We start from the raw sequence: 25,523 nt of genomic DNA on the forward strand, positions 1-25,523 counted from the left end.
TGCTGAGCTGTGTCTACATTGGCTGGGTGTGTGACGGACTTGTTAGACTTGGGCCATGCATGCTGAGCGATGTCTCCACCTGCATCTTTCGTGGCGTCCTTGGTGGTCACTGTACTTGTGTATGTAGAGATGTTTTCTTTTCTGCGCTATGCATGTGTATACTCCCAGCGTCGCACACATGTGGTACATGTACTGCAGGATCTTTGTGCACCTGACTGACATTTGTGGGCATTGGATCTGTGGGTACTCCACCCTTTTCTTTGCAGGGGCACTGCTGTGAGTGTTAGGCACCCACCCCTCCTGTGTCTGGGCACTGCTGGGAGGACTCTGCACACACCCCTCTTATGACTGGGCACTGCTGTGAGTGTTAGGCACCCACCCTTGCTGTGTCTGGGCACTGCTGGGAGGACTCTGCACACACCCCTCCTGTGTCTGGGCACTGCTGGGAGGACTCTGCACACACCCCTCTTATGACTGGGCACTGCTGGGAGGACTCTGCACATACCCCTCTTATGACTGGGCACTGCTGGGAAGACTCTGCACACACCCCTCCTGTGTCTGGGCACTGCTGTGAGTGTTAGGCACCCACCCCTCCTGTGTCTGGGCACTGCTGGGAGGACTCTGCACACACCCCTCTCATGACTGGGCACTGCTGGGAGGACTCTGCACACACCCCTCTTATGACTGGGCACTGCTGGGAGGACTCTGCACACGCCCCTCCTGTGTCTGGGCACTGATGTGAGGGTTAGGCACCCACCCCTCCTGTGTCTGGGCACTGCTGGGAGGACTCTGCACCCACCCCTCCTGTGTCTGGGCACTGCTGGGAGGACTCTGCACACACCCCACCTGTGTCTGGGCACTGCTGTGAGTGTTAGGCACCCACCCCTCCTCTGTCTGGGCACTGCTGGGAGGACTCTGCACACACCCCTCCTGTGTCTGGGCACTGCTGGGAGGACTCTGCACCCAACCCTCCTATTTCAGGATATGTACGCTTAGAACATACACGGGTGTGGGTTCGCTCCATGCATACGCGGGTGGGGTTACGGTCCGTACGTACACTGTTGGGGTGGGGGTACGCTCCATACATACGCGGGTGAGGGTACTGGTCGTACATACACGGTTGGGGTGGGGGTATGCTCCATACATACGCGGGTGAGGGTACGGGTCGTACATACACTGTTGGGGTGGGGGTATGCTCCATACGTACGCGGGTGAGGGTACGGGTCGTACATACACTGTTGGGGTGGGGGTACGCTCCATACGTACGCAGGTGAGGGTACGGGTCGTACATACACGGTTGGGGTGGGGGTACGCTCCATGCATACGGGGTGGGGGTACGGTCCGTACGTACACTGTTGGCATGGGGGGTACGCTCCATACGTACGCGGGTGAGGGTACGGGTCGTACATACATGGTTGGGGTGGGGGTACGGGCCGTACATACACTGTTGGGGTGGGGGTACGCTCCATACATACGCGGGTGAGGGTACGGGTCGTACATACATGGTTGGGGTGGGGGTATGCTCCATACATACGCGGGTGAGGGTACAGGTCGTACATATACGGTTGGGGTGGGGGTACGCTCCATACGTACGCGGGTGAGGGTACGGGTCGTACATACATGGTTGGGGTGGGGATACGCTCCATGCATACGGGGTGGGGGTACGGTCCGTACGTACACTGTTGGCATGGGGGGTACGCTCCATGCATACGGGGTGGGGGTACGGTCCGTACGTACACTGTTGGCATGGGGGTATGCTCCATACGTACGCGGGTGAGGGTACGGGTCGTACATACACGGTTGGGGTGGGGGTACGCTCCATACATACGCGGGTGAGTGTACGGATCGTACATATACTGTTGGGGTGGGGGTACGCTCCATACATACGGGGTGGGGGTACGGTCCGTACGTACACTGTTGGCATGGGGGGGTACGCTCCATGCATACGGGGTGGGGGTACGGTCCGTACGTACACTGTTGGCATGGGGGGTACACTCCATATGTACACGGGTGAGGGTACGGGTCGTACATACACAGTTGGGGTGGGGGTACGCTCCATGCATACGCGGGTGGGGGTACGGTCCGTACGTACACTGTTGGCATGGGGGTACGCTCCATGCATATGGGGTGGGGGTACGGTCCGTACGTACACTGTTGGCATGGGGGGTACGCTCCATACGTACGCGGGTGAGGGTACGGGTCGTACATACACGGTTGGTGTGGGGGTACACTCCATACATACGCGGGTGAGGGTACGGGTTGTACATACACTGCTGGGGTGAGGGTATGCTCCATACATACGGGGTGGGGGTACGGTCCGTACATACACTGTTGGCATGGGGGTACGCTCCATGCATACGGGGTGGAGGTACGGTCTGTACGTACACTGTTGGCATGGGGGTACACTCCATATGTACGCGGGTGAGGGTACGGGTCGTACATACACGGTTGGGGTGGGGGTACACTCCATGCATATGGGGTGGGGGTACGGTCCGTACGTACACTGTTGGCATGGGGGTATGCTCCATGCATACGGGGGTGGGGGTACGGTCTGTACGTACACTGTTGGCATGGGGGTACACTCCATATGTACGTGGGTGAGGGTACGGGTCGTACATACACGGTTGGGGTGGGGGTACACTCCATGCATACGGGGTGGGGGTACGGTCCGTACGTACACTGTTGGCATGGGGGTATGCTCCATGCATACGGGGGTGGGGGTACGGTCCGTACATATCCATACCCACGCTGTGGAATGCTTGTGCGGGCCGTACCCAGGCCTTTGCCACGTGGGTACAGCCGTCCCGCCATTGTTGGGGTGACGTAGGTGTGGGCGTGGTATGACTCGTACCCACGCTCTTAAGGCGTGGGTACGGGACGTACCTGTATTGTTGTGTTACCGGTTTGCGTCGTCAACCACTTCCGTTGTGGCGTACGCTGGCTTTGCTGGACACGCCCCCACCCCCTCCTAGTGACCAGGGCCTGGGGGTCAGGTATGTCCAGGGCATGTGTGCTGTGTGACTTGGGTGGGGGTTTTGTGGCCTGCCCCTGCTCCTGCCCCACCCTTTCCCCCCTCCCTTTGTTGTTCTGACCTTCTGCGTCTGCGTCGTAACCTGTAGAGGAGGTCGACTGCTATGAGGGCCGGGATGACACGTAGGTTCGGGTCCATGTCTGTCCGTCGCTTGCAGGTACTCCTTGTTCACGTCGTCCTGATTTCCCGGCAGTTTTTGGCTGCCGGAAAATATTCTCCGTGCGGGATGACGTCGGTGCGAATCGTACTTCCTGGTTCGTGAATGGCAGGCTGCGTGCGTCCCGACGTCACGTCGGCACTTTCCCGGACCACATCTGTATGTATATTTTCGTTGGTCGGTGTTCTGTACGAATCGTACGGAAATAGAATTTCCGCGCGAATCGTACTTCCATGTTTGTATCTTGTTCCGACCGGGTATGCGTCGGACGGGGAATATGCTCCGTCCGACGGTTCGTACCTGGTTTTTACAGGATCGTAATCGGCACCTATGTGTTTGCTGTCCTGATGAAGCACCACTTGATAGGCATGAAACATGTGGACAAACCAGTAGTGCAAGACCTGAGCGAGACCTCCCTCTTACAATTATAGGGCACTTTCCCCAGCTTTGTTGTTACACACTGACTAATAGGGTTCTTTTAAACATCGAGCTTAGCATTTTCCTGGTAGAGGTTTTTATCTCTAACAGGGTGCTCCACTTATTAAAAGATAGCTTGTGACCTCCCCTATCAGTTTTAACCCCCAATCACATTTAACTGCTCCACCACATTTACCACCTCACTTGCACTCATCATATGGCATCTCTTAAAAAGATCTCTGCCAAAGTGACCTTTCAGGGGACCTGTAGGGCATTGCAGCACCGTCCGGACAAGGAGCACCGCCCTATGATGAAGAATGACATCCTCCTTGTGGTCTGTGAGGGCAACATGAGACTGTCTTGTTGACTGCCTTCATGACCTTAGACTAGGCACACCTGTTGAGAAACCCTTTTTCTCCTTCTCAGGAACAGTATCCCCATTTTTTGAGTCTTTAATCTACCCCTGGCTCTGGACCTTCTAAACTAGCTCCTAGTGCACCTCTCCCCTCTGTCTCCCAGAGAGGAAATTAGTTGAAGAGTTAGAGAAGGTAGTCATACCCCCAGAATATGAAGACTTGGCAGCAGTATTTGACAATACTTGGCGGTAGTATTTGACAAGGCGGAATTTGCCTCCCCAGAGGCCCTATGTCTGCAAAATTGATTTGTAACCAGGTGCAAATTTGCCTTGTAGTCTGATCTATGCTCTCAATACAAAGGAAAACAAATTTCTGAAGGAATATTTTGAGCAATATTTGGCAAATGGCTTTATTCGCCCTTCCCCATCCCCAGTTTTATCACCTCTTTTTTTGTCTCTGAGAAGACTGAAGAATCAACTACTTGCATTGATTATCGTGCAATAAATCAAGTAGTAGTTAAGAACCATGGGGCATATTATCAAGCCAGGCGATAAAATTATCGCCGCTTTAGTGGCAGAAAACTGCCGCTAAAACGGCGATAATGGGCTTGATAATATGCTCTATGGAATTCCAATTGAAACCCATGTTAGGCGTCATTCACATTTAACCTGGGTTTCAATTGGAATTCCATTGAGCATATTATCAAGACCATTATTGCCGTTTCAGCTGCAGTTTTTTGCGGCTAAAGCGGCGATAATTTTATCGCCTGGCTTGATAATATGCCCCCATAATCCCTTACCTTTGATCTCGAAGCTGTTTGATCAGGTAAAGAAGGCAAGGGTCTTCACCAAACTGGATCTTCATTGAGCCTACCATTTGATTCGATTAGCTGAGGGTGATGAATTAAAGACCACCTTCTGTACCAGATTTGGATTGTACGAGTACCAAGTGATGCCGTACGGGCTATGCAATGCCCCAGCAGCTTTTCAACATTTCGTGAACAATGTGTTAAGAGAAGTTTTGGATCTTACTGCAGTGGTTTACATTGATGACATCCTAATTTTCTGAAAAAATCAGCAAGATACTATAGAACATGTTCTCCTAAAAAGGTTATTGGAAAACAACCTCTATGTGAAGTTAGAGAAATGTGCTTTTCATGTGAAGAAGGTGGAGTTCTCGACATTCGTCTTGTCAGAAAAGGGAATTTCTATGGATCCAGCTAAGATTCAAACAATCTTAAATTGGTCTTCTCCCAAGAATGTAAAAGATGTACAAAGCTTCCTTGGTTTTGCTAATTTCTATTGTCAGTTTATTAAAGAATTTTCTAAAAGAATTGTCCCAATCACCAAGTCCTTGAAGAAAGGAATTCCATTTCATTGGTCAAATGATGCTGAGGAGGCCTATAAGTTCCTGAAGAAGTCTTTTACCTCAGCACTAATTTTTTTTCTTCCAAATCTAGAGGAGCCATTCTTTATAGAGTCTCTTACCTCAGACTTAGCCATTGGATGTGTACTATCTTAGCAGCACAAGAAAACGGGCCAACTACACCCAGTTGCCTTCCCTTCTCCGAAGTTGTATCCCCCCTGAAATTAACTATTGTATTGCGGACAAGGAATTGCTAGCTTGTAGACTTGACTGTGAGTAAAGGCTTTGACATCATTTAGGTGTTTGTAGACACCTTCTCTAAAATTAGCCACTTTATTCCACCTAAAAAGATCCCTAGGGCTTCTTAGCTTTTTCAGCTATTTTCACAACACATAGTTAGCGCACATAGCATTCCAGTGGTTGTAATTTCTAAAAATGGGGCTCAATTTGTTTTTAAATTTTGCAGGGCTTTCATGCAACAAGTATGAATTGATTCACAATATTCCACTAGTTAGCATCCCAAAAAGGAAGCTCAGACAGAAAGGGTAAACCAGGAGATTGAACAGTATAACTTTTAGATCAAGATGGAAAGTGGTCAGATTTTATTTGGACGGCTGGATTTGCATACAATAATGCTGTTCATTGATCCACTGGTGACTCCCCGTTTGATTTGAACACTGGTAGACACCCAAACATCGTTTTAGGAAAATCAAATGGCGCAGTCCCTGCAATGGAGGAATTTAGTAAGAGAATACAAGAAACGTACCATTCTGCTAGAGAGCTCTTGAGTGAAACTGAGCTCTCCAATAAAAAACAGGCTGACAAAAAAAAAGAAGTAATCCAGGTTACTCTGTCAGAGATTTGGTCTGGCTGTCAACCCAACACCTCCATCTTAAAGGGAACAAAAAGTTCCCATCAGGGGCCGTTTCGAGTCAACAAGATTGCAAATCCAGTGACAATTACACTCTCCTTGAGCCCTCAACTGAAAGTCCATCCTGTTTTCCAGGAGTCCATCAAATGCTAGGTCTACTGCCCCTCTAAATCCAGTCATCATAAACTCACACCTTGAACATGGATTGAGCAGAATCCTAGATTCAAGGTTCTTAGAATGGAAGGGGTTCAGCCATGAGGAAAGATCTTTGGAACCATCTCATAATGTGCATGCTCCAAGGCTCCAAGGCTGGTTAAACAATTTTACATTGCAGTCCCCAACAAACCTTTTGGGGGAGAGCATCCTTTAAGCGGGGGAGCTGTCAGGAACACTATCACCTGCATTTGAAACTGCCCACCTAGAAGGAAGAAGTTTCATTTTTGCCCTTTACCATCACTGGTTTTTGTGGTGTTTTTATTTAAACAGTTTTTACAGTAACTGTTGTTGAAGCGTGCCTGCACTGTTTTTTCAAACACTCAAGCCTTAATAATCTTAAGGATCGTTTTCAGAGTTGTAGTGTTCTTGCTTCTGTCGTCGCTCTGTAGGGTGCCTTCCAGCGTGCGGGCTATTGAAGCCGCGCACTTCAACTTAGAAAAACGGCAAGAGAGCAGCATCCATTATTCGCGCCTGCTCTGAGGAGAATACTGCCTTTTAGTATTTTCAGATTTGGTGACTCTGCCCATAGCGGAGTGGTGTGCACACCATGGGCTTTTTTCCCTTTTGGAGACTAGCGTCTGACTTCATATTTTGAGCTACTTCAACTGTTAAAGAAGAATTTCGTTTGGAGAAAGAAGCAGGTTGTCTTTTCTACAGGACAGTAAGTATTCTATCGCCCTCATCATTTTTAGAAATAATATAACATTGGCAAGATGTTCTGAAGTTAATGTGTCAAGTTAATTCTTAAATTCTTAAGTACTATGTCCGGAAGGAACAGTTCATTTTTTGTTTATGATACTTGTTATATTTTCTTCACAAACTCTCCTAATCCAAATGATAATGATAATAGTAGATGAATAGAGAGTAAGAAGACTAAAGAATTGAGGAAAAGAGTATTTATATGATTCTGCAGAGCGGGGCAAGCCTCCTAATGTGAGACTATACAATTTGGTAATGGAGGTTAATGCTATGCTGTAGAGTTGACCTAATCATAAGTCCTCTATTTTTTTGTACAGGTCCTGTTGTTTCTCTACCAGATAAGAGTAAAGTATCCTAACACTCGTGTAACAGAGAGGTCACAGGCGGTACTGGATCTGGAGGTGATCTCTCTTTCTTTCCCTCTTCCACTTTACCCCTAGTGGAAGAGTTGTACAGATTGTTAAACTGTCTGTGTGCGCAGTTGGGACCCAGCATCTGCTCCTGTTACCTCAGTTGGTCTGCTCCTTACAATATCTGTATATTATCTACTGGCGGTCGCCAGTAGATAGTTATAGTTAGGACCTATTTTCCATAGGAAATCCGCAACATTCTATTCCCAATAAGTCTGGCGCCGATTGATGAATCCTCATGAAATTTTCAAAACTTTTGGCCAGCTCTGCTCCGCTCCTACCCTGAAAGCTTCGTGGTGATTCGTAAAGCGGGGGCCGAGAAAAAAGGGGGGTCCCAAAATGCGTTTTTCCCATGCAATTTCCCATAGGATCTGTTGCCGCAGCTACAGCCCAAACCGCTGAACGGAATGACACCAAATTTGGCAAAGAGGTAGTCCTCAGTTCAGACTCGTGCCTTTTGTATAAATGGTGTGAATCCGTTCAGTAGTTCCTGAGAAAATTCGAGTTAAAAGTACATATATATCTATGGCCGGGGAGGATCCACGCACCCTACCCGCACTGTAAGCGCACCCTCCTTGAAACTAGCGCGCACCCTCCCGATCGCACGCTGAATGCTAATTGGCTGTCGAGTGTCTGTCTAAATTCGAAACCAGGAACTGTGGGCGGCCATTTTCTGCCTCGGTAGAAGCGAGGCTGAAGAAGCAAGGGGAATAAGTGTGTAAAACATATAAAGGGGGCAGAGTGGAAATACTCTGACCCTGTAGAGGTGCTTAGGGGGTCCCAGAAGGACCCCCTTGGGCCCCCTTTATTTTTAAATAAAAAAACGGGGAAATGCGCGCATGGTGCGCGCATCCTATCGCGTTTGGTGCACGGATCCTCTTGTGTTGGGTGCGCGGATACACTGAAAGGTAGGGTGTATATTTCTGTTTTTTAAATGCATGATTCTTATTGGTTAACAAAAACTGATTGTAAGGAACATTATATATGATAAGCTGATATGTTGAAAAGTCAAGCACACTTGCTGTCTTGTTTAGCAACATTGTGTGCTGAACTTGTGACCTGTGTGCTCAGTACAGTCTTCCATGACCTGTTTCTATGGTAACAGGCAGAAGGCAGATTGGGGGAAGGGTTGAAATGTATTTCATTAGGAAAGGGTTGAAATGTTTAACCAATAGAAATGTGTGTTTGCTTTTGAATTTATGTGTGAAGGATTGTGATTTGATGTTTACATGTATATGTGTGGAAAATGAAAGGGAAACTTTTCCATTCTTTGTTTTTGCTGAGAGGTGCACAGTGCAGAGATCTGTAAAAGAAAATCTGGTGTGTGACTGATATACTACTAAATCTACAAAACAACTTGAAAGGTGAGTTATTTAATTGTGAGGGGATATATGTAGACTATTTTGATTTTAATCAGACTAATATATTTTTCCTGCTAAAGTGTAGGGAGTACTTTTTTTCTCTACAATCTTATTGACTGTGTGTGTGCATGTAAAAACCATTCTGTGATAAGAATTTTTGTTTTTCATATGTTTGCAGACAGATAACTGTGCTGTTTTTATATTTTGGTAGAATTAGAAACCAGTCATTGTTTATTAATTTGTGAAATGAGTTATGTTTCTATACTAAAATGTAGTACTCCTTCTAGATGAAGAAATGTGTTTTGGTATAGTGCAAGGGATAGTGTTGTTTGTCTAGAATCACACAGTGAGTATGTGTGCATTTGGGAACCACTGTGAGAGAAGCATTTGGTAACATCGTGTATTTGCTGACAGATAACTGTAGGTATCTTTGACCAAATAGGGACCCTTGCTTCTAAGTCAGGGAAAGGGGATTACATTACTGGATAACCCCTGCTAACCCCCTTGCTAGCTTGGCACGAACAGACAGGCTTATCTCAGAGGCAGTGTGTTAAGCATTGTGAACACATACAGTAATTCAGTGGAAACACTACCGATGGACACCACACAGGTTTTATTAATTACGTTTTCTTTATATAGACTTAACACAAGACCACAAATGACAAAAATCCACAATTCTGTACTCAAAATAGACTTAAAGATGGTAGAAGTCACTTAATTCTAGTTGATGATAAATGTGACACAGTTCTCACAAAAGTACCTGGATGCGTTAGATTGACGTGAAGACGATGCGTGCACGCCCGGTGGTCGTGCGGCAAACTAAGTAATTTTGGAGCAGTGACAGGCCCTGCGACATGCTTCTCTGGTGATGCGTCAGGTAACAGCTTTGATGAAGGCATGCTTCTCTGGTGATGCAGCGGCAACCTCAGCGGAGACGACACGCTTCTCTGGCGATGCGACAGCAACAGCTGCGACTGCGACATGCTTTTTCTTCGTTGAGTTGCGCTTCCAGCTCCCAGAGACATGCAGTCTTCTGCAGACAGAATACCCAGCAAGGAAATTCAGAGGGGAGCTGGTGGTGAAGTATTTTGTCCCTGAGGCTTCAGCAGGAGGCAAGCACAAGTTCAAGTCCTTTGAGTAATATTCTGCAAGATGATGAAAGTCCTTTGAAAGTTCCTTCTCCTCTCCTTGGCACTGAAGACACCACTGTAGGCCAACCCAGCAATACAGCACACTGGCAGGGGGGCAATCCAACTCCTACAGCTTCCTTGGTTCTTCTCCTTGGCAGAGGTTCATCTGGTTGTTCCAGAAATGATCTCAAGTCTTGGGGTCTGGGTCCCCATATTTATACTACCAAATCCTGGCCACAGTCTGACCAATGATGACCAACACTGTGCCCTGGACTCTGATGACTTCCAATGCCAAGGATACCATCTCCCCCTGTGAACTTTGGATTCTATTTCCCCGGTAGAGCACCTAATTTCATCTACCAATACACGTACCCCACCGCAAATAAATATATTACTTTGGTCATGAGACGTTCCTGTCATTTTGCATTATTCAATGACATATGTGTGTGGAAATGTCAAACTATGCCTGAACTAACTCCAGCCATCCATACCCTGGGATCAGAGTCTGGTACAGGACACACATGGGTCACACGGTATCATTCAATGTAGGCATGGAGCACAACACTCACCTGTGATGGCCTCTGGCTGCTGAGGGGGGGCTTGCTAAACTGTGCGGACAGACCTATTTGGGAGATTATCATCAAGGCGTAGAGGTCATGGCTCATGTGGAGGTTCCCGGGGAGGGAGTTCCAGGTATGTGTGGCCAGGTGGCCAGGTGGGAGAACAATGTCCTGTATGCTGGAGTACGGTGGATGTGAAGAACGGTGGCCAGGGCAAGGTTGGATGCACGGAGATGGCCCAACGGGATCTAGGATGACAGACGTACAAGGTTGGTTTGGGGTCGGGGTTGTGGACTGCCTCCTGAGTGTGGGTGGGGAGTGTGGAGGTCATCCTGCAGCAGACAGTGATCCATTGCAGCTATCTATGGTGGACGGTAAGGTGGCTGGGGCACAGGGTGTTGAAGCTGAGGTGTGCAGATGCACCCTGGATGTGGACAAGTTTCCTGGGAGTTTGGATGTACTTGCTCCGTAGAGGGCAGGGCAGTATTTGACACGGATGTTGTCATGGACCTGGGGGATGGTCTGTCCTTTCTTGGTGTGGATCTATCTGTGGATCATGTGCATAATGCAGAGGGCATTGCAGCATGAGGTACAGATGCTGTGGACTAGCATGGCAAATGTGAGCGAGCCAAACATGATGCACACCATCTTGTGTGTGTGGCCACTGGGTGAATGTGCAGGCCTCTTGCAGGTGGGACACAAGCACTTGACCCAGCTGGAAGGGGACAATCCTCAGATGATCACCTCAGTCCTGTACAAGTCCAGCCTCAGGTGGCTCGTGTTCAGCCATTCATCAATGGATCTCATGCATACTTGAATGATGGAACTGCCAGTGTCTGTGTCTTTGTTGAGGGTGAGGAACACCTGGCTGTCAATGGCATACGAGCTGATGATGAGGTGCTGTGCGCATGTGATGGTGGAGAGGGGGGTCCTGGACACTCTGTAGATTGACATGCTGAGAGATGATACCTGTGCCATGTCCCAGACGATGACACCATACTACATGCTGAAGCCTTGAGTCCCACTCCCATGCCCTTGCTGGGCTACAGAGCCGGTATGGAGTATTAGACACGTGACCTGGTTGCTGTGACAGGGCCTGGAAGGCGGGGCAGCGCAGTGTAGGCAGTTGGAGTTGCACACTCAGCATGCAAAGGTGGCGTGTGTGTGCCCAGGGTATGTCTGACAGCAGGCGTTAGATGTGCGGATGGACATAGCTCGGAGTGTGGCTGCTACATCAGACTGTAGTGTGATGTGGGTTATGCAAGGACAGGATGGTGGTACAATGTGCACCTTGCATGTGCTGATGGTCCAGCCTTAGGCACCGCATGGCGCAACAGTGGCATAGACAAGCTGAGGACAGCCAAATGAATGAGTGGAGGGAGGAAGTGAGGAGCATCTAGGAGGCGTGTGTGTAGCCAAATCTGGATACTCTGTGGGCCCTTGCTGCAGGGGCCGCAGCAGCAGGCGGCATCTCCTTGCAAAATGCCAGAATTGGCACACAAAGACTAGGATGTCAGAAAGACAACTGCAACAGGCGCGTGTGTAAAGTAAGGAGTGTCCAGTGTCACATGGCACACCCAGAGACAATGCATGCACAATCACCAAAGAAGCATGACACCGGATCAGGAAACTGAAGGCCGACCTGCGCACAGGAGACACACCCTCAGCAGCTGTTGATGGCCCATTGTGTGGACCAACATGCCCAAAAACATACACAACCATGTACTTCATGCCCAATAGGGAGCCTAATCCATGAGCAACTGCATGCATGTTGCTAAACTACACATGGACTCCTATGCATAATATTCCACAACTATTCCAGATATGCCGCATGCAAAGTGGCAAGGGCCTGCATTGACAGAGATGAGGCACCTTGGAGTGTGACAAACACCTTTATTACTCAGCCTCACACTAAGGGAAATACATCAATTGGAACAGACTCACAGGTCATTTGGCTGACCATGTGTGACCCACACTGGACACCCCCTTCAACACACAGATTTGGTAAATCCTACTGAGCTGGCACACAAGTGAAGGAGTTGAGCCTAACACCCCTTGCTGCACACGGAGAGTCTGCAATTCCCCATTGAGCCTCATATGGTGATGTCCCACACTATGTCCACCATTAGCATCCTGTATGTTCCTGAGGGACGTTATACACACATTGATGCCTTCATCAGAATCCACAAACCATTACAGATGACTGTCAGGAAGGGTGACTATCAATTCATGGGAGCCATGCAACACGTCATGTGGCCCATGGTGAGTCGACATGTATGCATGGTAACACAACCTGTACAGGAGCAGTCCCCACATATCACAAACACGTACCACCCACAAAATGCCTTGCTGGACTCCTTACCCCCAATGACTTTTCACCATGTCTGTGCATGTAACTCTAATCCAGCACACATTGCAATACTCATGAGGAATAGCAAGAGGGCAATGATGGCATGAGCAGATGACAGCCGCAAGAACCTGGGGAGGACAGACACACAACAAGTCAGCGAAGAGCTAGTAATCCGCAATCTACAGGAATGATGTTGTCACCATGCTCTTAATAAATTTAGTGTCCCAGCTAAAATGTGTGGAATGACATCATCACTTGAATGACACATCAGAACACACCTCCAAGTCACTTAGCACACAGTCAGCTGGACACACACATTGCAACACATGCCACACAAGGCTCAAAGCGTGCACACTCAGACACAGGGACTCACCATCATGAGAAGTAGTTGCGGATAAGCTGACTATGGATGTCCTCATCCTCATCGTCATCCTCATCCTCACTTGCCCCGTGCCCGAGCCCTTCATCCTCCACAGGTGGATGATCCTGCTCATCCGGATCAAGGATGAGTGGCACGGCCTTCTCCACTGCCATGTTATGCAGCATGCACCACACAATGAAGATTTTGCAGACCTTCACCGGGGCATATGGGAGGGCGCTGCCGGTCTTGTGGAGGCACCGGAATCTGCTCTTCAGGAGTCCAAACGTCCTCTCAATCACGCGCCTCGTCTGCCCATGGGTGTCGTTGTACCGGTGTTATGCGGCTGTTCTGGGGTTGCGGAGAGGCGTCATCAGCCGTGGCATGTTGGGATAGCCAGAGTCCCCTACATGGAAACATCATGTGAAAAAGTGGGTCAGGAGATGCCGTAAGATACAAAGATAGCGCTAAACACAGGACTAACAGAGTATACCCACCAACAAGACATGCTCGTTCCGCGTGCAGCTGCAGCATCATTTCTGGCACCCTGCTACGCCTCATGATGTATGCATCGTGTGCGGACCCTGGAAAACGGGAACAGACATGGGAAATCAGCATGTTAGCAAGACACACCACAAGGGCATTAATGAAGTGGTAATGTTTTCTGTTTCTATAGGCTACCTCCTGTGCCTGTGGTGGTACCAAAGCCACATGTGTCCCATCAATGGCCCCAATTACATGAGGCATCCCTTCCAGGGCATATAACTCACCCTTGACACCTGTCATCTGCTCACGAGTGGGAAAATGGATGAATTCATCCAGGTGCACCAACATGGCTTCTAAAACATCATGCAGGACATGGCTGAACATTGTCTGGGACATGCCACCAACATCAGCTATGGTCAATTGAAACGTGCCAGTGGCAAAAAAATGTAGGACTGCCATCACCTTCATCTTGGGGTTCAGAGCTGTAGGATATCTGTGTTGTGGTTGGAGGTGTGGTGCAAGCCGGCGGGTCAAGTCCTCTATCAACTCTTGTGAGAAGCGGTATCTGCGTATGCAGTCATGTTCACGGATGGCATCCAGGTCTGGCATTCGTCTGGAGAGAGGCGGTGCCCTGCAGAGATTTGGAAGGAATAACGAAGAGTGAGTACATTACCACACCACTGTCACTGAGGTGAGCACCTGTTTAACAGCTAAAACACATCTGCTTAATACAGAGTCTGGGCTGTGCAATACATCCAGGACACGTAGGCCAGCCAGGTGATACTCCTACGAAGAGCCAGCCACAAGAGTTGCATGGCAATGTTGACGTGACATGCCATTAAAATAGCTGTGGGCCAGTGTAAGTGACAACTAAGCCAGGCACATTACATGAGTGACAGACATCCACATATCAGCATTTGAAGGATGTCATCTCATACAGACAGCTGACGGGAGTCTAGACGCACAGGTCACATGTCATCTGAAAAAGGACAGATAACACACATTTCCATGAAGGGGTACATGTCAAAAACTGATGACACAGACATTGAGAGAACGCAGATATTGCCTCTTGTCAGGAAGTCATCTTCGAACCATCATGACACATGTAACGTGTGAGTCCACATGTGGCATGGTGTGCGTACATGTGTGTCATGCACATATGCACACAGACACATGTTGGATGCTGCAACAGCAGATGGAGTTGACGGAACACCAACGGAAAGCTCATGGGAACACATGACACAAACATGACATAGTCACATCGTGGCACGCCGGTAGTCACATGTCAGGTGTAATTATCCGTGTACTTGGCATCAGTAGACAGTTGCGGGTGTTGCTGACTGTGCCATACCAGTGATGCAGTGCTTGACACGTGTGTCGTACATGCACACATGTGCAAAGTGTGAAGGGGAAGTGTGCCACGTAGTGCCCCATCACACATGACATGTGTAAACAGCTCATCACACATCTATTGTGCCACAACATGAGGAGACATGTGCCACATCACTGCCTGACACACCTAGGCCCTGCACATGAAGGACTGCACTGACAATGACTTGATGTCCAGACTTGTGCGAGTCTGACACCTCCATTCCTTTCTTGTGCGCCTCCTATCACCAGTGTAAGCTGTGAAACGCAGTAGACACGCTCTGAGGGCGTGTGTACGGCCCGTACTCACGCGTGAGTACCTGGCATACACGCGTGAGTACGTGCCTATCACTATAGTTGTGTTATTGTAGGTCCGAGTGATACGGCACGTACTCACGCGTTTATGGCACGTACTCATGCATGTACAGCATGTACACGTGTGAGTACATGCTGTATCACTAGGCCCTACGGTACCCCCAACTATAGTGATAGGCACGTACTCACGGGACATACACGCGTGAGTACGTGCCGTATCACTAGGCCCTACGGTGCCCCAAACTATAGTGATCGGCACGTACTCACGCGTGTACGGCCCGTACACGCGTGAGTACGTGCCGTATCACTAGGCCCTACGGTACCCCCAACTATAGTGATAGGAACGTACCCACGCGTGTACGGGCCGTACACGTGTGAGTACGTGCCGTATCACTAGGCCCTACGGTACCCCCAACTATAGTGATAGGCACGTACGCACACGTGTACGGGCCGTACACGCGTGAGAACGTGCCGTATCACTAGGGCCTACGGCACCCCCAACTATGGTGATCGGCACGTACTTCCGCATGTACGGGCCATACACGCGTGAGTACGTGCCGTATCACTAGGCCCTACGGTACCCCAAACTATAGTGATAGCCACATACTCACGCGTGTACGGCCCGTACATGCGAGAGTACGTGCCGTATCACTAGGGCATACGGTACCCCCAACTATAGTGATCGGCACCTGCTCACGCGTGTACGGGCCGTACATGCAGGAGTACATGCCGTATCACTACGCCCTAGGGTACCCTCAACTATAGTGATAGGCACGTACTCACGCGTGTACGGGCCGTACACACGTGAGTACGTGCCGTATCAATAGACCCTACGGTACCCCCAACTATAGTGATAGGCACGTACTCACGCATGTATGGGCCGTAAATGAAATAGGCCAGCAAGGCAGATATAAGGCAGGCAGAACCCATGAGAGGGCATTTGCCTGCACAACATGTCAGTCGATACCACTGCTGCTGTATTGTCTCCCTCTGGCATCATGTCAAGGACTGTGGAGAGGGCCCAGCCTTTCACCCAGGAGGAGAACGAGGCCCTGCTGGATGTGATCCTCCCACGGTACCCCATGCTGTATGGTCAACCAGGGGAGCAGGTGAGTGCTGACTCCACTACCTTTGCCTGTGCACCTTTATTGTGTCTGTCACTTCTGGCATTGTGTCCAGGTGTGACAGACATGCAATGTTGGTTGGAGTGGGTCCCGGGGGGGTGAATGGCTTATGTCTCTCATGCAGGGCTTGATGTAGTTCACGTGTGCACTCCTCACTTGCATTGTGCTTACTGTGACATTCACTGCATAGTGCATGGCACATTCAGCCAGCCTAATCCTCTTGGGTATTCTTGTTCTATTGTCCTGCGGTGATTCAGTAGTCACCCCGGTGTGACAGGTGACTGCACCCACAGATGTGTGTGAGAGTTGAGTGGAGCTGTGGTGAGAGTGTCCAAATGATGTGTACGCCCCCTGGACATTGATGTGTGTGAATGTTTCTTGTCATGTGGGTGAGTGTCTATGTGGAGTGTTGTACCACAGCTGCATGGAGGAGGCAACTGCTCAATCCATCTGATGTGTGAAGTAAGCAGTGCTGTGTGTCTGACTTGCTGAGCTAGCCCCACACTTGTCACCCCCCCCTGGCAAGTGGCACATGTGCAGAGTGAGGTTTGCATCCGCTGTTGCCAATGGCAGGTGATTGATGTGTGCCTGTGTGTGTCTGTGTACTCTGCTGAGGTTTCGTCAGTGGCCTGGGGCATGTGACTGCTTTGCGGTGGTGTCCATCAGCCTTGTGTTGCTTGGGATGCACAGTGTGTGCCATGATCAGGGATTGTTTCGCACCCCTCATGCCACCTGTGTACTTACTATGCCATGTAGTGCATTGGTGCGTCCCCAGTGGAAAAAGTCCCTATGACTAAGGTGCTATTACTTGCCAGCATACTATGCCCTTTTCAACAAATCTAAGATGTTAAAATGTGTGTCTCTGTGACATGGTGCAGGTGTAGTGATGTTGTCCCACTTTGTCATCCACACAGGTAACCGCCTACCACAAGGGGAAGATCTGGAAGGATGCCGTCAAGGCCGTGCAATCGGTGGAGGGTCGCAGTCGGCACCTGCCACAAGTGAGGAAGAGATGGCAGGACATCCGGTGCTGGACCCGGAGGATCGCCCGGGTCATGCTGAAGGAGGAGGCTCCTCGCAAGCATGGCGGGCGCCGGCGCCTGACCCACCAGATGATGCGTGTCCTGGCGGTGGTCTTCCCTGACCTGGATAGGCGGATACAGGAGTTACAGCAGCAGGAAGGGGGTAGGTACATGTGTGTTTGTTGTGTGTCGCCAGCTTTTGTAGCTGCTCAGTCGCCTGGATACACTGCCAGGCTATATATGTGCAGTGCATATCCTGTTCCCCCAAGTCAACCTGTGCTGTTCTTTCTCCCTTCCCCTCCTTGGCATGTGTTACCTGGTCTGTGTGTTATCACTATTGCACATGGTCATCTAGGCTGCCAGTTTATCAAGGTGCACACTGCTTTCAGCATCATGTGTGGGGGTGGTCTGCCTGTGCCCTGTCCTGTTCAGTCATTTGGGGGTGCATAATTGTTGGCACTGATGCTGAGTCTCAACATAGGAGTGTGAGGGTTCAAATGAACAGACTTGCAGCATGCATTACCAATGTTGTGGCCTCAGACATGATGTGCATGAGTGGGATATATGCATAGTGCCGGGACGGTTGCTCCTGTAACAGTCAGCTCATTACAGGACCATGGAGCAGTGTGCCCACTACAGTCCCCTGACACAGCCTGCCCTCCTACTCATGTGTGTCATCCAACACTGTGCACATTCACTGTGGGTTCAGCATGGCTCTGCCTCTGTGGCATTGTTCCCTGGCCTAGGTAGTATATTTCACATGTGTGATACATTTGCCCACTGGACAGGGACACAGCAGTTTGCTTGTGCATACTCACACTGGGCAGTGCCTGTGTGGCTATTCACAACAATCTGTTGATGTTTGTTTGTGACCAATATGTTTTGGCAGCCCTACAAGGTGATGTTGTGTTAATGAAGCTAGTTTTCAAGCACAGTTATTGTAACCCTGAATAAGAGGTGTCACTTCTTGATCGGTATCAGTCACATTGACTCAGGTATGGGTGGGTGTGTGCGGGAGGGGCGTACATGTTCAACCCTGATGTTTCATTGCCAGTTCTGACTTGTGTGTGATGATTCGCAGTACAGAAAGTCATCGTGCAGTGCCCCCGTGATGTTGGCCAGTGCTTAATGTTCGTGCTTCGTAGCCTGTGCCAGTTTTTGACAATCATGTATCCTGCTTGTACATTTTTGGCACCTGTGTGTGGTTCAGATGCTATACAGTTGTGACTTTGTGTGCTGACATCTGTGGGTACATTCTGGCTTGCCATGAGGGGGAACCCACAGTACAGCTAGGCTTTTTTGCTAAACAATTGCAGGCCCATTAGCGTATGCATTGTACTGGATGTGGACATGTGTGCCACTCCAGGTGACAGTCAGTAGGTCATATGTGTAGCCATGAGGTGACAGATAGCCATGTGACAAATGACATTATTCAAGTTGTTACTCAGAGAAAATGTCCATTGGCACTCACTACACCTGTCAACATGTGTCAATGTTTCATATGCTTGACCTTGTTGTTTTGTTGTGAAGGACAATGATGTGCCTGCATGGCAGATGTCTCCCAAGGAAGTGCACAAGACACCACCTTTACACTTTCCAGGGACACACTGGCACATTTTAAAGTAAGGCACAGTCTGAACAAAACTTGTTTGGAGTTCATACATATACATGTTCCCACAGTGTGGTAGCATTTGGGTTAGTCCTTGGTTGTTGTTGATACCAACTTACGAGTGTCAAGTCATCCAGACCACCGTGGTGCCATGTATATGTACTTACTGATACGCTATTTCTGCCTAACAGTGGCTGACTTAAATGAGTCGGGCAGCTCAGACAATGACTGTGTAAATGTAGTTTGGTGTGCACCTCCTTGTGTGACTTCTGCTATACAGACACAATTGTGTTGTGTTCACAGAGTGCCACATTCACACATGCTAGACATATCCATTGTGTAAAGGGTTGTGATTCTCGAGGAGTCACAATGTATTTCTTTGGGGTGTCAACAGTTCTCACAGGTCTCTGAGTGTGGGGACACCTTCTGCATTGGCATGTGGTATTTGGCCTTGGGTGCAACAATACTGTTTGGTTCACAGTGAACAAGAGGTGGCATGCCTTCATAGTCTTGCTGTGCTCAACTGATCTCAGACACTAGCTTCTCATGATCTTGTGATTTCAAGTTATTTGGTGTTGTGTCCTAATTTTCATTGTTTCCAAGTGGCATGGTGGGTCCACCAACTGGGAAGTGCAGGGATTACATATGTGAGGAGTATCATAGATGTTACTCATGATGCCTTTCCTGATATGCACTGTTGCCTAATTTGTTTGGACTCATGCGTCAGATGTATACAGGTGACTGATTTTTTCCTGTCTCTTCACCTTGCCCACAGCATCATCGGAGGACACCGAGGGAGACACCGGCATGAACGTGGAGGAGGGATCGAGCAGTGGTGCCACCACTGCTGAGCAGTTGGTGGAATCTAGTGGCACGGAGGGCGAGGGGAGTGAGGTGGAGGACCTGCCCAGTACCAACACTGACTACGAGGCAGACGGGTCCGAGGCTGAATTCCCAGATGGGGCGGAGGCTGCTCCCACAGCTGAAAGCAGCAGTACATCTCTCGCCGCCCCCTCTATTCCCATCACCACCCTCCCACTTGCTTGGGTCCCTTCTGTCTGTGCTAGGCCACACCGTGTCTCCTTTGTGCCAGGCACCGCACCCCCTGCCCCTGTCCCCCCTGCTGCCCTCACTGCCGAGTCTGTGGACATTCAGCAGCAGTTGCAAGTTGGGCAGACATCGATCCTGACTCTCCTCATGGCCACACCAGACTGCTGACCCAGATGGTGTCGTACATGGAGGGCATGTCATCAGCGATGGCTGACCAACGGATGTTGCTGAGGTCCCTGGACTCATCACTCACGGCAGTAGTGAGTCACCTGCAGCGCTGCCTCCCCCCCTACCCCTGCCCCATCCACAAGTCCCACACCCATGCCTGTCCCAAGCACACCAAAACATCCACACAGACACACCCCACCAGACACAAGCAGCACACCACCACGTAAGGGCAAGCGCACACCTCCTGACACGCATACTCAGGGGGAAGCAGGCACACCCACTGGGTCTGGGGCACACAGGCAGGCACACAGCCACAGTCCTCATCCACATGACTCACTCCCCAGTCCCTCCGATGTCACTCCCCTTGGCTCCCCTGCCCCAGATTCGGAGAAGGAGGCCTACTTTGCTGGGCTGGGCCTCAGCCCCACTAGTTCACCTGGCCGGAAACGGTCAAGGCACTCCACGGGTAGGGGAGTTAAGTCCCCCAGCCTGTCCACCACCTCCCCCAGTAGCACTGCAACCTATCCCTCTGACCCCCCCCCCCTCCTTGGGGCCTGTTGTTTCTCCGGGTGCAGGGGAGACGCTTGAAGAACTGGCAGAAGTGTGCAGCGCCGAGCTCACCTCCACCTTCGGCGCTGCCCCACCCCCTGTGGTGGAGTCGTCCGTCCCTGCACCCACCACACCTACCCTTCCCCCTCCTGTCCCTGCGGTGCCTGGTCCTTTCCCACATGATGCCCCCCCCCCCCAGTCGCTGAACCAGAGGTTTAGTATGTGCAGGCAAGCTAGGGGAGACGCGTGGCCATGTGTCCCCCCCAAGGACTTCATATCTGGACTGGCCATTGGCCTTTGTACATAGTGTTCTTTACTACATCTTATTTTTTCATGCTGAATAAAGCATTTTGTTTTCCGTTTTGAAAAGTCTTGCATTTCATGTATCGATGTTGATGCTGAGGCTCCAGGAGTTGGGGTTGTGGGAATGTGTTATGTTTCATGGAAATGTTGTAGTCTGCATCTCATGGGGTGGAACCTGGTATCTGCGTGCCCTCAAAAGGTCTCTGCAAAGAATCTTTGGTCGTGTCTGCTCTTTGTGTTTGGAGACATTGTCCCTAGGAGTGTTCCTTCCTCTGTGGCACCTGACATCTTCCCTGCAGAGAGTTGCACATTTGTTGTGTTGCCCTGTGTCTACATTTCCTTTGTTGGTGATGGATCCCTCCAACTCTGGCCATGCCTGCTCAGCAATGTCTCCGGCTGCATCGTCTGTGCCATCCTTGGTACTCACTGTACTTGTGTATAGAGTATTTTGCCATGCCTTCATGGAGAAATTGTCCCTTTTCTGCACAATGCATGTGTGTAAACCCAGCCTAGCACACATATGGTACTTTTTCTGCACGGTATTTGAACACCTGACTCACAATTGTGGACATTGTATCTGTGGGAACTCCACCCTATTCCTTCCATGACAGACAACATCTTGGTGGCTGGCCCAGCACCTGAACATTCCTATCAGTCCTGGGATGTGCGTGACAGTGTGTGTTCTCTTTGGCTCTCTTAGTTTATTAGACAGTGACATGACTATACAGTCTTGTGGCATGATCTCAGTGTGTGTATTGTGCTGCATCTGCCAGGGGTGGGTATGCATGTGTTATTTGTCCTCACGCCCACATGTGGTGTGTCATGCAGTGGGGGAAAGACATCCATCCTCCTGGGAGTGGGACACTGCTTTCAGTGATGTGTTGTTATGGCACTATCATCATTGTCCAAAGTTAGGGATACGTACATACACCCATGGAGTTGTGGTCATCTGATAATGATGTACACCCCCCATGTCTCTGTCCACTGCTGGGAGTCCTCTGCACCCACTCATATATGTCTGTCCACTGCTGGGAGTCCTCTGCACCCACCCCCATGTCTCTGTCCACTGCTGGGAGTGATGGGCACCCACCCCTCACATGTCCCTGGCCACTGCTGGAATTCCTCTGCACCCACCCCCATGTCTCTGTCCACTGCTGGGAGTCCTCTGCACCCGCCGCCATGTCTCTGTCTACTGCTGGTATTCCTCTGCACCCACCCCCATGTCTCTGTCCACTGCTGGGAGTGATAGGAACCCACCCCTCACATGTCCCTGTGAGGGCCGTACCACCATAGTGGCGGTGACGTAGGGGTACGCGTGGTATGGCCCGTACCCACGCCCCCCAGAGCGTGGGTGCGGGCTGTACCACCATTGTAGTGGTGATGTAGGGGTACGTGTGTATGGACCGTACCCACACTCTGGGGGCGTGGGTACAGTCCGTACACGCGTACCCCTACATCACCACTGCAATGGTGGTACAGACCGTACCCACGCTCTGAGGGGCGTGGGTACGTCCTGTACCACCATTGTGGTGGTGACGGGTACGCGTCCATGTCCACTTCCGTTGTGGCGGGACGTGGGATTGGTGGACACGCCCCCCGAAGTGACCAGACCATGGAGGTAATTAATGTGCAGGATATATTTGTTTTTTGTGGGGTGTGGGTTATGTTTCATGCCCCTTGCACCCCCCCTTTGCCCCTGGGGGTTGTTCTGACCTTCTGCGGCGTCTGCGTCGGTTTCTGAACACGAGGTCGTAGGCTATGAGGGCCGGGATGACGCGTAGGTTGGGGTCCATCGCTGTCCGTCGCGTACCGGTGCTCCTTCTTCGCGTCGTCCTCAATTTCCCGGCAGTTTTTGGCTCCCGTAAAAAATGCTACGTGCGGAGTGACGTAGGCACGAATCGTACTTGCTGGTCCGTAAAACGCTGCCCGACTCCGTCCGGACGTCGCGTATGCGCCATCCAGATTCAGATTTGTATGTATTTTTTTGCCGGTCGGTGTTTTGTATGATTCGTACGGAAATGGTATTTCTAGGCGAATCGTACTTGCGAGTTTGTAAGGTGTTTTTTCGGGTACGAGTCGGACGGAGAAAACGCTCCGTACGACCATTTGTACCCGGGTTTTACAGGATCGGAATCGGCACCATAATAATAAAAGAATATGTACACATTAATAAAAAACAATTATACTCCAATAATGATAAATATACTATATATACTTCAGTATATGCAACAGTAGGCAAAGCATTGGACACCAGAGAGGTAACATGTACTATTCCCACTACGGTCTGTGCAGCAGTAGGAAAAGTGCAGGACTCAGGAGGGGTACAATTTACTATCCCCTCTCCAGTAGGTGCAACAGAATGAAGAGCGTTGGACTAAGGAGGGGTAAAATTTAGTATTCCAGCTCCAGTTTGTGGAGCTGTAGGGAAAGATTTAGACTCAAGAGGAGTTATATTTTCTAATTTCACTCCAGTGGGTACAACAGTAGAGAAATCGTTGGACACAGTAAAGGTTAAAATAACTATACCCACTCCAGTTGATGCATCAGTAGAGAAAGCGTTAGACTCAGAAAGGTTAATAGTTACTGTTCCCACTATAATATAGAGAGTACTTCACTTCAAACTTATAACATATTTCATCAACTCGAATAAATATACAAAAATATAAAATTCTAAATAGAAAAATGAAATTTCTTAATTTTAACACAAATAAAAAATAAATAATACGATTTCTGTAAATTATCTTTTAACACAAACATTATTAAAATAATTGAAAACACACACTCTATTTCCACAAACAGAACGGCCAACAATTAAAATATGCTAGAAATAACCAAATTACAACAAAATTAACATATTAAATATTAATTCATTTTTTTTTTTCATGATTACTTAAATATCTATCCCTGTTCCTCTACAAACAAAATAACACATAAGTTTGCAATTAGCAAATTGATTAATTAAATAATTAATAATAAAGTAATAATTAGTTATCGATACATTATTTCTTAATTGAATTTTCACACTGTAACCCTAAAAACACAGCCCACATCTGAGGTATGATTTAAAACATATCTTATTTACAAACTTTACACAATTAACTGTCAATTATATCAATAGTAGTAATATCATGCATGATTAATTTTTTATAATTAATTTACTTCCCGCCATGTACCCCTAAAATTCCCACAACACACACCTAAAACATAAAACAATGCATTTCCTAACACAGATAATTAATCATCAATTAAATATTTATAATCCAAAATTATTTTTTACTTTTCATCCTGTATCCCTACAAACACTACAACCTGCACCTAAAGTATAACATAACAAATACATGAATCATGTAATTTACATAATTATTTATCAATCAAATAATTAATATAAAGTGACAAATAATTAGTAATTAAATTACTTTACATCCTACAAACAATTTACAACATGTACAATTAAAATATGTACTAAAATACATTAAAATTATTTTAGTACATATAGTTTGGCTGCTTATGACCTTTGTTTTCTCATCTACAGTCTGGCTATAGATACAAGTGTAAAGAAATGTGCAGAGTGTTATCTTTTCCATTTTTTCCTGGTTTTAGGTAGTACTAGGGAGCTAGAGAGTGGACACTGCTTTTCATTTTCCCTAAAACTCAGGAGCCAACTGAAAATGTACTTGTTAATTTAATCAGAGAGAAACTCAGGCTAATTACGAATATTGCGTTCTCGAGACCACAGCATCTTAGGTGGTGGTATAAATGCTGCCGCCTCAGTGGACTGATGACCCAATTAAAATGAGGGTTGTAGGAACGCCACAAGATCGCCTCAACTGTCACAAACTTGGATCTTTATGGTGGTCGGGAAAGTGGCACTGTATGGCAGCGGTGCCGATGCCGGCACTAATCCTGGGCGTTGTTTGCGAAGTAATGTTACGCGTAGCTACGCAAAGTGAACTTCGCACTATGCGAGCTATGTGTAGCTTCGCAAACTGCGTAGTGCACTGTGCAAGATGCTGTTCGCACTGATTGCACAGTGCCAGATGCTTGTCCGCACTGTGCAATCAGTGCAAACTGCATCTTGCACAGTGCAAGTGGTCGTTTTCTGCCGCACGAGTAGATTTCTACTCGAGCGGCAGCTTTCTCAATGCGGACTGGTAGTTTCTCATTCCGAGTGGTCGCGAGCATACGCGACCACTCGCAATTAGAAACCTGACCTCCCCGTGTTGAGAAGCTCACCGGGAGGTTTATTTT

At 48.9% G+C, this 25,523-nt stretch overlaps 1 protein-coding gene across 1 annotated transcript in view; it reads right to left on the reverse strand.

The window, feature by feature from the left end:
* Positions 1 to 25,523, reverse strand: part of LOC146829891 (vomeronasal type-2 receptor 1-like) — a 155,081-nt gene that overhangs the window by 108,580 nt on the left and 20,978 nt on the right. The window lies entirely within an intron of this gene.

Source organism: Triturus cristatus, chromosome 5_2 (assembly GCF_964204655.1).
Source record: "Triturus cristatus chromosome 5_2, aTriCri1.1, whole genome shotgun sequence".
In the NCBI taxonomy this organism is placed as follows: domain Eukaryota; kingdom Metazoa; phylum Chordata; class Amphibia; order Caudata; family Salamandridae; genus Triturus; species Triturus cristatus.